The sequence below is a fragment of the Suricata suricatta genome, chromosome 15 (assembly GCF_006229205.1).
Source record: "Suricata suricatta isolate VVHF042 chromosome 15, meerkat_22Aug2017_6uvM2_HiC, whole genome shotgun sequence".
In the NCBI taxonomy this organism is placed as follows: domain Eukaryota; kingdom Metazoa; phylum Chordata; class Mammalia; order Carnivora; family Herpestidae; genus Suricata; species Suricata suricatta.
Window position 1 is genome coordinate 60,129,322 of NC_043714.1, and position 16,964 is coordinate 60,146,285.

Sequence of the window (16,964 nt, forward strand, 5' to 3'; positions counted from 1 at the left end):
GAGGTGGCACTTTCTGATTCATAAAAGGTCATCTTCTCTTTGTCCTCAGTGATGGAAGGAGCAAGAACTTTCTAGAATCTCTTTAAAAGGACAGTTATCCCATCATGAGGGCTCCACCCTCATGACCTGAATGCTCCCCAAATGTTCCACCTCCTAACAGCATCACACAGGTGATTAGATTTCAACATACGAATTTGGGGGGACGGGGACACAAACGTTTATCTATAACAACTGCCTTTTTTTGTTCCTCTCTGTGTAATGTGCTTTTTTTTCCTTGGCAGCTTTTAAGCTTTTCTTTTTACCCCTGGTACTGAGCAATTTGATAATAATGTGACTCAGGGTCACCTTCTGCATGTTTCTTGTATATTGAGTTTATTGAGGCTGTCTGTATCTGTGGGTTTATAGTTTTTATCAAATTGGGACAGCTTTCAGCCACTATTTCTTCAAATGTTTTTCCTCCCTTGCCCCTTCTGAAGACCCAACTGTAAGGATATTAGGCTGCTTAAATTTATCATAGCTCACTGATTGTCTGTTCATTGTTTTTAAAAAATCATCCTTTCTTTCTGTGTTTCACTGTGGATAGTTTCTATTACTAGGTCTTTCTGTTACCATCCAATGTGTTTTTTATTTCACACATTGTAGTTTTCACCTCTGGCAGCTTGATTTGGACCCTTTTTTTAAAAGTTTATTTATTTATTTTGAGAGAGACACAGACAGTGCAAGTGGGAGAGGGGCAGAGAGCGAAAGAAAGAGAGAGAATCTCAAGAAGGCTCCTCACTGACAGAGGCTCAAACTCATGAACCATGAACTCAGGACCTGAGCCAAAAGCAAGAGTCAGTCACTTAGCTGACTGAACCACCCATGGTCCCTGATTTGGATCTTTGGCTTTTTGAATACATGGAATACAATTACATGAACTGTTTTAATGTCCTTGTTGGCTAATCCTAATATCTGGGTCAGTTCTAGGTCAGCTTCAGTTGACTGGTTTTCCTCTTCATCAGGAATAGTTGCCTACTTCTTTGCATGCCTGCAAACGTTATAGATGCCAGAAACGGAATATTACCCTGAGCGCCGCATAGGTTTATATTCCTAAAAACATTCTTCAGTGTTGTTTTGTTTTGTTTTGTTTCTCTGGTTTTTTTCCAGGACACAGTTAAGTTTCTTGGAAACTATCTGATATTTTTTGGTGTTAGTTTTTTTTTTCCTTAAGTTTTATTTATTTATTTTGGAGAGTGTGTGTGTGTGTGTGTGTGTGTGCGTGCATGCGTGTGTTTGAGTGTGGCAGGGACACAGAGAGAATCCCAAAGCAAGTTTGGTACTGTCAGCACAGAGCCCATCATGGGGCTCAACCCTATAAACAAGATCATGACTTGAGCTGAAATCAAGAGTGGGACACTTAACTGACTGAGCTCCCCCAGGTGCCCCCTTTTTTTTAAGGTATTGTTTTGAAGGTTTGTTTGGTTCAATGGGGGTGTGTTCCATCTAGGATGAATTCCACCCTTCTGCTGAGTGGCAGCCCTCTGTGCACTCTGTCCTCTGTGCGCTCCTGTGAATCATGACATTTTCCAGTCTAACTCCAGGACAGGCGTCCCTCTTGGTTTTACATGAGTGCTGACTGATCTAATCCTTGGGGGTAGTTTTTCCCTTGGTCGTTTGCAGTTTCCTCACACCCATGCTGATCGGCACTCAGCTGGCTTGAGGAGACTCACTTCAAATTTCCAGATTTCTCTCTGTGTGGCTCTCTCCTCTCTCCTACCCGTCTTAGGGTGCTAGCTGTGCTGGTCTTCCCCGACTCTTCCCTGTCTTTCTAACCAGGCGGGTCTTTCAGGTCCCACTGGGGTTCTCCGTCCCTGGGCCATGGCCTGAAAACTCTCTCAAGGCAGAAAGCTAGGGCAATCTCAGGGACTGTCTTGTTTCCCACCACCTCTCAGGTGTCACTGCCGCATGTCCAAGGCTGGAGCACATACATATTCCACCTGTCTTGGTTGTTTCAGGTAGAAGGGTCAATCTAGTTCCTGTTACTCCATCTTGCTTGGAGTGGAAGTCTTGTACCTTGCCTATTAATACAAGTCTTTAAGATACATTCTTTTTTTTCAGCATGAGAGTCCTTTATACTGAAGGCATTAAGGCATCTGCCATCATTGATATATTAAGTGACAGACTAGACTGTATTCACTTCATGTTTGCTCCAAGGCATTGATTAGGTAGCTATGGTGTTTATAAAGATGAACCAACCCTAAAGGGGGTTCTGCCTTCCTGGCATCAGTTTACAGATATAGCTAACAACTTTGGAAGGAACGGATTATAGGGTTTGTTTATCACCCATGCTTTTAACATTCCTTCTTTTTTAATGGTGCCTGCCAACACCATCACTAATTATGCATAAAGGACAGCTGGAGGAAATAAGAAACTTGAGTCACATGATTTTACTAATTTTAAGCAGACCTTAGGCTTAGACTTAGGGGCAGAAGTTGAAACTCGAGAGGGAAATACTTTATGCTGATGAGATGTTGACTTCTCTATTTCATGCTATTACTCTGCTCCCATAACCAGAATAGAAAGCTGGCTCTACTTCGGCTAAGAGAAAAGAAAGTCTTACATGACTCCACCTGGAACCTGAGGGAAGGAAGCAGGCTGGGGTAGGGGTACGAAGTTGATGACATCGAGGAGTTGGATCACATGTAACCATCTCCACGGTGCCTCCAATTTTGAGATGAGCATTTCATAAAAGTTGCTCAAAGCAATATGTTGACCTTTCGTGAGCTGGAGCAGCTGACATTTTGCCTGGAGCCGGGCCAGGGTGTGTGCTATTCTAAACGAGAAATCACTTATCCCATCTGCGCTGAAGGAACTTTTTCTGATCGCTTGTTAAAGCCCTATTTCCAAGGCACTGAGTGAATTTAATTAATTTCACCACCACCGTCCCTTCCTTAATAAATTCCTCACACATGTGGATTCACTAGGAAATTGAATTTCATCTCTAGAAAACAAAAAAAGGACATTCAACTAAAGGATGAGAGATTAGTTTGATGAAAGCCCAGTGATCTAGTCAAAATGAAAATGCCTCTCAAACTGTAATGAGATGAATCAGATTAAAATGCAGATTCTGGCCCAAGGGGCCTGGAGTGGGGCCTGAGATTCAGTATTTCTCAGAGCCCCTCAGGCGATGCGTACAGGTTCCTCTGTAGCGCACTCTGAGCAGCAAGGAGCTAGAAGACATTAAAACCTCATTCATGTCTCGTTTTTTCCACGAAGTCACTGCAGTAACCAGGGAACCTTCTCAATTGAGCTTCAGTGTACTCTAATATAAAATATTCTCTAAGGTTCCTTCCAGATCCTAAAAATGTATCATGTTCCCAAAAGTATAGGTCCAGCTTCCCTGAACTGGTGAATTTACACATTCTACTAGCAGACATGCATTGAGCTCCTATTATGTGTCAGGTACTAAATGAGGTACTGGCTAATTAAGTATGCACTAGATCAAACCCCTGCATGAAGAAATCAGAGAGAGAAGCAAACAGTGATAATGTGATGCCACGCATACTATAAAGCTGCTTAAGCAAAGGCTGTTAAGAGCACACAGAGGTCTGAGAATCTGTGCTTTGGAACACAGGTAGGAGGGGACGCCATCCTACAGTGGTTCTCAGACTTGAGTGTGCATCAGAGTCACCTGTTTGGCTTGTTAAACTATTGATCACTGGATCCCACCCACAGACCTCTGAGAATCTGCATCTCTAACGAATTTCCAGGTGATGTCGATGCTTCCGGTCTGGGGTCACACTTTGAGAAACACTGTTCTAGACTTCAAGACACATGAATGAAACAGGGTTTTGGCTTTGACAAACTAGAAGGAGTCACAGTTTAACGGAAGAAACAGGCTTTCCTTCCCGCACCCCATGCAGAATGGCGAGGGTAGCTCTGGGAGGGGTTTGAAGAGGGAGAGAGAGTATAGTGATAGTTCTGTGACGCATGATCACAGTTCTGTCACTTTACTGCCATGGTCTTAGTATACCAAGTGCCAGGGAGAAAAAAAACGGGTGGGGTTTCTAAGAATAATAATAGCATAATTCTAATCTGGGAGGACGAAGGAAGAATAGACTGCCCAGACTAGGTGAAATCTGTGTGACGACTGAGGATGACTGAGAGTCTGTGAACTAGATCTGTTAGGGGACAGCAGGTAGTGACAGAAGAGGTTCCAGGTGGAAGATGTCACCAAGCTTTCACATAGCACATTGTCTGTTCAGTCAGTACTTCCTGGTACATGTGCACAATTATGGGAGTGTTTAATAGAGTCAAATTTAATATTCTTTGAGGGAAACTGGCTCTTTAAAGGACTCCTATGTACAATTCCCTTGTGAAGTCAGAAGGAAGACAAGCGTCAATGGTAAGTGCACAATGAAGATGACTTGGAAGTTCTAGGTTCAAGTCCCAGATCTGCTTCCTAACAGCTCTACGACATCTGGGATCCTTGTACATGTATTCTTAGCAACTCTACAATGCAGCTGCCATTGTCATTACTGCCATTCCACAGGTAGGAAGACTGGGGCCCAAAAGGATTAGACAAAATGCTCAAAGTTATTAACCAGTAAATACTGACTGAGCCAGTATTTGACGTCAGGTCTATTGGATCAAGTTTTATAAACTTTGGGATTGGGGCTTTTGTTTGATTATTTCAAAAGAGGATTTTCTATACTTACTCAATGACTAGATTTAATGAGAAAATCTGTTAAAACTAGATTCCTAAGCTCCTTCTGTAGAGGTTCTCGTTCTGTAAGTCTGAGATGGAGCCAAAAATCTGTACTTTTGATCAGTGACTGCCCCTACCATCCCTGCCACCATGTAAATATTACTTTTGGGGAAATTTGAGAAGCATCATTACCTTTTGCAGTGGGTTGAATAATGTCCCCCCAAAATTCATGTTTACCGAGGACCTCAAGGTAGCCCCTGACTTATAATTGGGCCCTTACAGATGTAATTAGTTGAAATGAAGTCATTTTGGATTAGGGTGGCCCTAAATTCAATGACTGGTGTTCTTATATTCTTATAAGAGGAGGATACAAACACACACGCACGCACTCCCCCCGCCCCCCACACACAGGCCAGTGAAGACAGAAAGTCTGGGATGCTACATACAAAGCTGCAAGCCATGAGCGTCCAAGGCTTGCTGGGAACCCCTAGAAACTGGAAGAAACATGGAGGGATTCTTACCTAGGTCCTTTGGGGAGAGCAGAATGAATCTCTCCCGAACTATGAGAGAATAGATTTCTGTTGGTTTGTTCTAATTTGTTATTGCAGCCATAGGAAACTAATACATTTGCCTTCTAGGAATTTCAGGGAAATAACTGTCTTAAGCTGTTATCTTTATTCAATTTAAAAAATTCTGGGATGCCTGGGTGGCTCAGTCTGGCTTCAGCTCAGGTCATGATCTCACGGTTCGTGGGTTCGAGCCCCACGTTGGGCTCTGTGCTGACAGCTCAGAGCCTGGAACCTGCTTCAGATTCTGTATCTCCCTCTCTCTCTGACCCTCCCCTGCTCACACTGTCTCTCTCTGTCTCTCAAAAATAAATAAAAAACATTTTAAAAACTCTAATGTTTATTTTTGAGAGATAGTGAGACAGAGGGTGAGTGGGGGAAGGGCAGGGAGAGAGGCAAACACAGAATCCGAAGCAGATTCCAGGCTCTGAGCTGTCAGCACAGAGCCCAACAAGGGACTCGAGCCCACAAACAGGATCATGACCTGAGCCGAAGTGGACACTGAACTGACTGAGCCCCCCAGGTGCCCTTAAGCTGACATTTTAACATGGAAAGCTAGGAACAGCAGTGGCTTCTGGGGAGGAGAACCAGGTGGTTTGGACAGAGGAGTTAAAAAGGGGGCATTTAGTTTTCTCTGCACGTCCTTTTGTACATGGTAAACCATGTATATGTATTATCTATTGAAAAAAATAAAGGAACAAATAATTAAATAAATCATTAAACATTCTTAAAGTGATATCCTAGAGCAACATATTTGGGACCAGAGCCGTGAATCAGGCAGGAATTATTGGTTTCTTGAACTCCACCAAGGAAATAAATCATATTAAAGCCATTTGACATGAAGGCTTCATTCAAAAGAGTGACTCCCAGTGTCAGTTCTGGAGTCAGGGTGATTTAAGCTACGGTAAGAGAGTGTCATACGATGAGAACAGGAACTTTGAAGGTGAGGTTGGCAAGACGCTGAAGATCAGAATCCTCTACTTGCCTGGATGAAATGGGAATCCACATGATCTCTACTGTATGTTCAAGAATACATTCAAAGAGATACAATGACTTTCGTGTAGCACCCCGAGTTGAATGTCGAAGCCACGTGCTGGTCATTCATTCTGTTCAATGTAAAATTCATTGGGCATTTATTGTGTGCGAGGCCCTAGAAATATAGAGATGCATGGGGTGCCTTCCTGGGCCTGTCCTAGGACTCTTTGTCCTCAAAGCTGCTCCTTGCGCTTCCCCTGACTTTGCTCAGTGTTACGGGGGATGATTACTTGAGGCTCCTGGATCCCCTGGCTTCTGCCCATAGGAGGCACCGGGGGAGACTAGAGGGCAGGAGGGAGGGTAAACCCGTGCTGGTGTCTCAGCTCTTCTTTCTCCTTTATAACCGATCTGCTGCATTCAGTTCCCTCTGTTTAAAATGCCCCTCCCTCCCCCAAAATAAAATAAAAGCAAAAATAAAACAAAACAAAATAAAATGCCCAGAGTAGTCTGTTTTCCTGGTTGGACCCAGACTGCAATGCTTCTGCTGCTGGGTTTTTGGTTTCCTGTGGCCATAAGCCAGCCTCTCTGCTTGGGCAACACAGGTCAGTGCAGGGACTCCGGTCACCCTGGAGCAGACACACTGTCAGATTCCCCGAAGTGACTGCAGCTGGGCCCTCTAGACCCGTGATGACTGGTTAGCTCCAGGGCCTGGCTCCAACGCCGGGGATGCACACTGACTCTCCCAAGGCCCACCCCAAGGCGCCCCCTGCGCCCGACCAGCCCCACTGGGCTTGAGGTCACAAGCAATTCTTAGCTGCAGGGCTGCGAGCGCAATCAGAACACTGGTCACATAGAAGTAGGGAAGCTACTTGGAGCTCATCACAATCTTAAAGCCATCCAACTCTTACAAATAAGCTCACAGAGGTCACGGTTCTGGTTCCCTGAGAAGCACGAATGCTGTACTGGTAGGGTAGTTTTCCTCTCTGAAATGGTGCCTTACGGTTTTGCAACCTAATATACTGACCGAGGCAATCACTGTAGAGAAGAATTTTTCCATCTGGGGACCAGGAGTATCTTGGGGAACTTCCAAGGCACCATAAACGTCATAGCTGAAGAAATTCTCAACATCTGTTTGGCCCTGTCCCTGGCTGTAGGAATGCGAGAAAAAGCTGAGACGCTCTGCCCTAAATCCTGGGTCTTCCTGGTGGTCCCTCATCTGCTCATCGGTCCATTCGTGTTCACACACCTCTGTCCAGTCAACATGTCTTCAACGCCCGCCCCGAGCCAGGCACTGACTGGGCTGGGCACTGAGATAACATGACAAGCTAAGGCCATGGAGTCAGTGAGACAGTCAGATGTCAGTCAAATAAAGACACACATAAACGTAAAGACACCACACGTAAGAGCTACAAGAGGGGGACACACGGAGACTCAAACTGAGTCTGGGTTTCTTCGTGGCCCCAGTGAAGGGGTGATGAGGTGTAGACTTCTTTAGTGAGGTATGTTTTTTTCTTCCATTCTTTAGATTCATCGCTTATGAAACACTTTAACATATTACACACTTTACTTTTATTTCCAATCCAATGACAAGATTTTAAAAAAAGGTTGAGAATTATTGCAGTGGAAGCTAATTCAGATGAAAGTATGAGAGAACAGTAAAAGTGAGGATACGTAAGAGTAAAGTATTTCTTTGTTCTTCATTTACCAAAAATTGGTGGTCTGGTCTTCAAATGTAAGTAATTATAATCTAGAAAGGCCACAAACACACAAATTCTAGCATTGTAACTGGAGCAGAATCTGGTTTCACTGTAGTTGTATCTACTTTTGCTGAAGCAAACAGAAGCCGAGATTTCCTTTTGGACAAAGGTGTCCTCAGACCCACAGGGAAAGAGCATTAGCCACAAATAATAATAGTTTCCAAAGCAACTCTGTAACTACAATAACAAAGGATGCTTTTCATATATTCTGAATGTGAAAAGGTCCTTTATCAAGTACCTTTAGGTCATGGTCATTCGCTTGGATAATGCCACCTAAAAAAGAATCCATGTAATTGCTTTGAGACTCTACATTAAAACTATATAAAGTGGGGGGCACCTGGGTGGCTCAGTCAGTTAAGCGTCTGACTTCAGCTCAGGTCACGATCTCACAGTTCATGAGTTGGAGCCCCAAGTCAAGCTCTGTGCTGACAGCTCAGAACCTGGAGCCTGCTTTGGATTCTGTCTCTCTCTCTCATTCTCTCTCTCTCTCTCTCTCTCTGCTTTGGATTCTGTCTCTGTCTCTGTCTCTGTCTCTCTCTCTGCTTTGGATTCTGTCTCTCTCTCTCTCTCTCTCTGCCTCTCCCCTCTTCATGCTCTGTCTCTGTCCCAAAAATAAATATTAAAACATTTTTTAAAAATCTATAAAAAGTATGAAAGAGAGGAAAAAACTGAATTTACCAAAGATGCCTAGCTCTGTGAGAATGAATGCTACTCCCAGTAAATACTACTCAGCCTGATTGCATTGTTAGGACATTTCCATGGTGATCATATTATTCACAATGAGATTGGTTTATGCTGTGCAGTCAAATTATCCTGAAATCCCCATCACCGAACATAACCAAAGTCGATGAAAATAACATGTTATGTTCACGAAAGGGTCTGAGGTGGGTGGGGTGTGGACCTGCTCCACCGGGTCACTCAGGATTCAGGCTTAAGGAAACACCACCATTTTAAAGGTGCATCTCCAAAACACACGTGCCAATCACTGCCTCAGCTCAGAAGCACACACATCACCTCCTCTCCTATTCCATTAGCCAGAATTAGTCACAAGGCCCAATGTAACTATAAGTCTTAGAGATTCAGAGGGGAACAAATGGACTATTTGGTGAGTTTACTATCTGCTGCTATGACCTATTTCCAGAACTCAGCAAAACTGATGCTGTAGGGGAGGTTCTACTTTGGCCATGAATCCTCCACTTTATCAAGGCACAGAGTTTCCTGTAAGCTCTTATTTTGAGTCTTTACAGATGAAGGGAAGAGAATTAGCATTTCTTGAGTGCCTTTCATAGAGCCACCACTATGTGATGGATACCAGGAGCTGGGTAATTCAAGTTATGGCACCCTCTTTACAACATAGCATGCTAAAAAATGAAAAGGTCCATTTCCCCAGATTCCTGTACAGGCAGGGTTTTGGAAATATACTAGGTTTTGCTACACACACACTTTATGTATTCCCATGATTAGGAAGGGGGCAGTTTTGACTGCCACTGCTGGTAAGCAAGGGGGTCAGGGTCAAAGGCAAGAAGCAATGGCAGCTGGCTGGGACAACCAGCATCCATTCACCCAGCCTCCTGGGCATCAAGAGACAGCTGCAAAGCTGCACCCCGTTCCCAGATCACTCCTCAGGTCCTGCACAATTTTGGTAGTTCCAACGACAACCTCTGGGTTCTCTACTTTTTCCTGATTATGTCCCTTTTAAAGACTCCTGAGGGCCATTAATGGAGACTCAGTCAAAAAAGCTTTCCCATTTTTGGTAAGCAACTAATTCCTTAAATACCTTTCCGCTTAAGTTACCTAGACTGACTTCTGTCTCTTTCACTATAACTTGACTGATAACATTTACCAAATATCATTATATGCATAAGTTCCTCTAACAACTTCAGAGAACTCTGTTGAAATGAGTCAACTTGTACTTTTAGGGAATCTAAGTTTGAGCTAAAATAACTGCAAGCATAAATTTGTTTTAAATCTCATGTTTTAGCTTTAAAATTCATGTGAACAAACTCTACAATAAATTCTATTCTCCCCAGATTCAGAGCAAAATTGATGCTCCCCTAAGGTATACCTTCTCATTCAGTGGCTTTATACATTCCTTGATAAAACCAACCTTATCCAAGAGGGTATACACATGCCATCTTGAGAGATATTTAATCTGTGTAAAAATTCTGAAAGGTGGCTCTTATGATGCTTTCATTATTTTATTATTTATAGATGAATCAACTGGGGGCTATAGGGGTAAAATTAGGTGTCCAAGATCACAAAGAGCTGAGGTTTAAACCTAGGTCTGTCTATTTTCAAAGCCACAATTTCTTTCCACTACAATACACAGACTTCATTTTTAATTTTTTTAATGAATATTTATTTTTGAGAGAGACAGAGAGACAGAGACAGAGACAGAGAGACAGAGCATGAGTTGCGGGGAGGGACACAGAGAGAGGAGATACAGAATCCAAAGCGGCTCCAGGCTTTGAGCTGTCAGCACAGAGCTTGACGCAGGGCTCGAACTTCCCAACTGCAAGATCATGACCTGAGCTGAAGTCGGATTCTCAACTGACTGAGCCGTCCAGGGGCCCCACATGCGGACTTTGTAAGAGAGCTACAGCGCTCGTTAGTTCTCAGCTGCTCTGAATGCTACTTTGTAACCGAAGTTTGCTCGGTTTGTTTAGCTCAATGCTGATATCACTAGTTAGTTCTTCTCTCCTCCACGACACCAAAAGCTGTAAGCATCTGCCTCCAAATGGTGTACTTCTCATTTTATGAAGGATTGGCAAAGAAAAGATGGAAGGAACATAGTAGAAAAATCTGTAGAACTAGGAAAAAAATGACGAGAACATACATTCTATATTGTGCGTCACCCATGAACAGCACTACTAGAACTCTATACACAAACATAATGATAATCAATCTGTGAAGCCTGGAAACCAAATACAAACCGAAGTCAACAGGGTCCTGGGATGACTACGGCATCAGCAGGAACATGTTGGCTCAAATTCCTTCTCTGGCGCATGCACGCTGTTTTATCTGTCACTCCCCCCCCCCCCCCCCCCCCCCCCCCCCCCCCCCCCCCCCCCCCCCCCCCCCCCCCCCCCCCACGTATCTGACCGCAGGCTAGAGAATCCTGCCATCAAAAACTTAATTGGAACCTTTTGGGGCACTTGGGTGGCTCAGTTGGTCAAGTGTCCAACTTCGGCTCAGGTCATGATTTCACGGTTCGTGGGTTCGAGCTTCGTGTCAGGCTCTGTGCTGACAGCTAGCTCAGAGCCTGGAGTCTGCTTCGGATTCTGTATCTCCCTCTCTCTCTGACTCTCCCCTGCTCACGCTGTCTCTCTCTCTCTCTCTCTCTCTCTCAAAAATAAATAAAACATTAGGAAAAAAAAATTTTTTAAGACTTATTGGAACCTTCCTATGAAACTGCATGTGGCTGTAGTAGGATCCCACCCATTGTTAGTGACTCATGCCCTGTCTCCGTCGTTCCTGGAGAAACCAATCTAAAGATACTATTTGCAAACTGACCCGGTTCTTCAGACTGTCCGCTACTGTAGCTCCAGGATCAGTCAGAAACATATGAAAGTCACAATGTGGTTTTCATCTGTCCCAACAGCTGTGTTCTACTTTTCAACTCAATATTTTACCCAGGACTTTCCAGTACTTAATAAAATTATCTTAAAAAAAAAGTCTTAATGCATCTTCATGCCACTGATGATCTTACGAGGGATGGATATTTCTAGAAAAGAAAAAAAAGAGGTAAATGGGAGGAGATTGTTTTTGCTAAGTGCCTACTTAGGTGTAAGGCATTAGGCACATATCAACTTACTTAATTCTTAAAATTCTATGTACATACATAGAAATACTATCACCCTAATTTTATATATTTAAAAAATTCAAAGAAGATAAGTAAATTGACTGAAGCTACCCAGATCATGAGTGAAAAAGCTAATAATGAAACCCAGATTGGCCTGGCCTGAAAGTCAATCATCTTTTCAAGATTGCATAACACAGCTAATAAAAAATATTGCCAGAGAGCTTGAGAAACTAGCTCCAAGAATTGGAACTTCTGGATCTCGTGCTTTGTTTCCAGGTAACATGAGGAAATATTTTCTGATTGCCTGAATATTTAATAGTTCAGGAAACGAAAACAAATCACACTGCTTGGCCTTTGCTGTGTGTTTCCTATGAGAGGTGGAGGAGAGAGCTTTATCCGAGAGGGAAAGAAAGCACCATATTACAGTCACCAGTGTGTCTATTAAGGGTAAGTGATTGGCATTTTAGATGACATTACCAAGATTTTGCAGTTTCGATTCCGCTGGTGAATGGTGACGGCTCCAACGGACCCTGACCTCACACCTCCGTCTGCCTCTGGATGTGTCACGTTAGAACCAGCTTGGTGCGGGGTGACGGCAGCACTCCTACCTGGCTCACCAGCGTTGTCCTCATGGAAGAGGACCCGCCCTCTGGCCCCCTGCTCTCAGAGGAGAGGACAACAGTGCCTCAGGAAAGCCGTTTCTCAGCTAGGCTGCCTTGCCCCCTCCCTGTGCACCGCCTTTCCGCAGCTGCCAGCTTGAGCGCAGTGAACAGTCTTTTCCTCTGAGCATAACCATGGCTAAAAGAAATCTTGATCAAAGTTCTAGAAGGGACATAGCACCTTTTATTTATTTTTTAAATTTATTTATTTATTTTTGAGAGAGAGAGAGAGAGAGAGAGAGAGAGAGAGAGAGAGAGAGAGCAGGGGAGGGGTAAAGAGGGAGAAAGAGAGGGAGAGAGAGAGAGAGGAGAATCCCAAGCAGGCTCTGTGCTTGGGTCTGTGCACAGTCTGACATGGGGCTCGAACCCAAGAACCGCAAGATCATGACCTGAGCTGAAACCAAGAGTCAGATGCTTAACCAACTGAGCCACCCAGGCACCCCTATAACACCCTTTAATTTTTTTTAATGTTTTATTTATTTTTGATACAGAGAGAGACAGAGCATGAGAGGGGGAGGGGTAGAGAGAGCCGGGGACACAGAAGCAGGCTCCAGGCTCTGAGCTAGCTGTCAGCACAGAGCCTGACGTGGGGCTCGAACCCACGAACGTGAGATCTGACCTGAGCCAAAGTTGGAGGCTTAACCAACTGAGCCACCCAGGCACCCCTATAACACCCTTTATTAAGCAGTCTTATAAATACAGGTTCGGTCACAAACGAGGTGTTTGAGGTAGCCATTTTTTGTATAACTAATTATCACCTGTAGATACATCAGACTTAATTTCAAAAAGACAGAATGTAAGCACATTTTTTTGTGATTTTATTTTTTCTGTCTTTGCTTTCTCCAGATTCACTCTCTGTCCTCTCTGCCTTGCTCTGCACTCCAAGAATAAAACCGGATGTACTAAGCACATCACTCAGGCTCCCTAGACTCTGGCTTCCAGCTGTGAGCAGCCACTCGGAAGCATGAACAGGAGATCCTAGGGTGGGAGAGAGAAAGATTCAGGATCCTGCCTCACTCCCGACCTCCCTGGGCCACAGAGCCTCTCCCAGGGCTCACAGTAACTTTCTCTTCTCCTCGGTCCCTGGGGTGGGAGCAGCACTCCTGTGACTAAGACCTGGGTGCTTCTCCATCCATTGGCTCCTCTAACATGGCCTGCTCTTCTGTTAATGGTCCTTCATTAAACATTCTTCAGTTAAGCCTTCAAGAGTGACACCAGCAGCTGTGACCGGCATCTGTGTAATTGCTGTTCTGGATGTAGTGAGTGATTTCTATGTGCTGTTCCATGAATTAGGACAAATGTAAAAGAAATGCAAGACGTGCCGCTGTTTCTCGCCATGCCTGAAAATCCAGGTAAGGACCTCAGACTGTCAAAAGTCACCCTGCCTGTCAATCCAGCACATGTCTCCAAAGGCCTAAACTTGTCCTACGCTTCTGTTTACCCTCATCCTCCACCAAAGCACGACTTTCCTCGGTTCCATTCACGGAGGGCCAGAGTAATGACCTAGCAATAGGGCCCTCGGGTATGACTGATCGTGGGTCCGTGTCCCAGTTGACAGAGCTCACCTCATTCTGGACTCCTCCTTTTAGCTCAGGCTTTCAGGCCCATTTTATGAGGAACGCCTGCAGATTCCGGCCCTTCAAACCTCTCAAGTTCATCCAACTTCTCATTAGGGCTCCTGTCCCACTCTAGCAGAGGCCAGGATGATTTCCCACCTCAGTTTCTGCAGTAACCCTGACTGCGCCCCTAGGCAGCCCAGGCTTGACTGTGAAGCCAGGGGTCTTTGTGATGTCATTCCCCAGCTGCAGACTCCAGCCGGGGTAAAGTCCCAAACAGAAAGGGACTCAACCCTGAACCTGACCACCTCTGCAGACTCCTAACACATTCTTTGTAGACAGTGCTCCAAAGAGACCGAACTTCTTCCAATTCTTTAACAGAACTATGTTTTTCCTTGCCTCGCTGCCTAGACTCATACTCTCTCTTTTGCCGAGAACACCCCGCCTGTCTGCCTTCCGCAACCTTTGACCTGGCTGACATCTAGTTGATCATTCGCGTCTCGGCACGGGCATCACTTCCTCTGACAATCACTCCCCATGGCCACCATCCACGCACTTCTAGAAAAACAGAACTCTGGAGAAGGTGGAGTAGGGGGTGATCATGCAAAGGAGCTGCTGGAGCATCCTTGCCACCTGCGTCACCCTGCAGAGTGCTGTCTGGGGATTGCCCACTCATTTGTACACATTCCCTACCTGACCAGAAGCTGAGTCAGGGTAAGAACCTTGTGACCGCTGCAGATCAGGACCCAGCAAAAACCCTTACTGGTCAAAACTACCTGTTAAAACACTGAAATCTATGAAAACAAAAGAAATCTCAACCAGGCTGAATGGACTGGGGAGGTGAAAAGTCCTGTTCTAGTTTTGTTTTGGAACAAAGAAAGTACCTGTCAACAGACACGGAACCTGTATGTCCAAGTAGGTGTTGTCTAAATGTATCTGCAGCTCTCCGGCCCCCGAAACCTTCCTCCACTGAGGAAAGGAAAAGTCCACGCATGTGTTGAGAAAGAAAGGCAGGCAGGGGCCGCTCTGTGAATCCTCATCTCTCCCCCTTCTCCCATCCCACGACAGGTGACGCCTGCTTGAATAGAGGAGGCCTGCGTTATAGCACTGGGTTATTCTCAGACGCTTGATTATCTCAGCTGGAAAATCCTGGGGCAGCTTTTTGCAAACCAAATGGAGTTCAATGAATGTATCGAGCATAAAGGATCAAGACCTAAGTATTGAGAGTCAACATTAGCAAAAGTCTCTCGGCTCCAGATGATCAAGTTCAACCTTTTGAAATGCTCTTCGAAGAGGGGAAACAGATTTTCCTGGAATGGTGCTCAGAGGCACAGGAATGAACTAAAATGAACTCATCTTACTGGGTATTGATGAATCACAGAACCATGCTTGGTAAACACTCTCCTTAACTCCTTTTCTTAAGGCTATCCCAAAATAGTTAAATTCTCTTTTTCACTAGCTTACCATTGCCAGGGAAACCTTACTAATTTATCTCCCACAGATTAAAAATATATGATAATTAGGATGAACACTCAAGTTTATCTATGGAGGAAACAGATTTTCTTAAAAATAACAAGGCTACAAAAATGTTTTTAAGCTCATTAAAAGGAACCTTTTGTGCACTCTGTTGTATACAAAGATGCAAATTATGCAAGGTTTTTTTCCGGGGAAAACAGTGTCTTGGCCATTCATGTTCTTCTCCGCTCCCTTAAAATATCCCACTAAAAAACCAGTAAAATATGGATAAGCCCACCAGAACATGAGAGTGAAGAGCTCAATATGTGTCAGAAAGACGGACAGCAGTGGAACCCAGTAATCGATTGCACAGTAAAGAACGAGCCAAGAATGTTACCACCTGAAGGACTACAGAGAGAATTCCAGAGAAGCATGAGCTCCTTGACTCTGCACACCCTGCAGGGGCTGGGACCACCAGAGACAGAGGTAGGGGTGAGATGGGGCCGGTGAGGTGTGCAAGCTGAGCCCTGGGGCTTTCAGAAAGCTGACAATGGGGTGCTACCTCTACCACCCACACCCACAGACTGGTGAATTGTCCTAAGTAACTCAATGGATCCGGAGAAAACTTCCAAACACCAGCTTCTGCAGAGCTGGATGGATTCTCTCAGTAAGGCCGACTCGCCAAATAATAACCGTACGTGAATTCTCACCAACTGGTAAAGCCCCTCCCCACACAAAGGTTCTGATAGGTTTCTTTGTCTCTCAGGGTAAAAAATGAGAAGACACCAAAGGATCACCAAACATCTGAGGAAAACTCCAGCAAGTTAGACGAAGATCTGAACAAACAAGCAGAAAAAAGAATAACAGGAAAAACAAAGAGCACAAAGAAAACAAACCTAATTAATAGTCTCCAAGAATTAAGACAAACTATAGCATCCATAAAACAGGAACAAAATTCCACTAAAAAAAAAATTCAGAGAACAAAAAGAGCTAAAATATAATAGTTAAAATTTAAACACAATATATTCGTGAGAAGGGTCACAAAAATAAAGTTTAAGAAATGTGACAGAAGTAATAGAGAAAAACACAGACTTAAAAAAATCAATCCATGAGGTCCTCTTTCCAACAAGGGATCCAGAGAGAGAGAGAGAAAACAAAGAAAATGGAGAAGGACATTACCAAATACATAATGTGAGAAAATTCCCCAGATCCCAGGTATGAGTCTCTCTTATGGGTGGCAAATAGGGTTAAAAAAAAAAATGATAAACACCCATTACTTGTAATAATAAATCTTTTAAAAACTATCTGCTTTTATTGTTTTGGTAACATTTAAAGTTTCATGAAAATAACTTTTAAAACAGAGGTCTTATCTGTTTTCTAAGGTCTGTTGTGAATGCTAAAGGCATGCCTCCTTACTTTGCCTAACTATGTACCACTTAAAAAATAACATAGCTGTTTAGGACTTTATTTCCTATTTCAGATTTCTGACCAATTAGCCCAACCTCCA

General features: G+C 44.1%; 1 protein-coding gene and 2 long non-coding RNA genes across 3 annotated transcripts in view; 1 reads left to right on the forward strand and 2 right to left on the reverse strand.

Moving 5' to 3' along the window:
• SNTB1 (syntrophin beta 1) overlaps positions 1-16,964 on the reverse strand; it is a 225,649-nt gene that overhangs the window by 105,588 nt on the left and 103,097 nt on the right. The window lies entirely within an intron of this gene.
• Positions 13,244-14,168, reverse strand: LOC115278898. The gene is made up of 2 exons (XR_003903105.1): positions 14,012-14,168; positions 13,244-13,424 (listed from the first exon to the last, which is right to left on the reverse strand). It is a non-coding gene; the product is annotated as an uncharacterized LOC115278898 (long non-coding RNA).
• Positions 15,482-16,761, forward strand: LOC115278899. The gene is made up of 2 exons (XR_003903106.1): positions 15,482-15,943; positions 16,224-16,761. It is a non-coding gene; the product is annotated as an uncharacterized LOC115278899 (long non-coding RNA).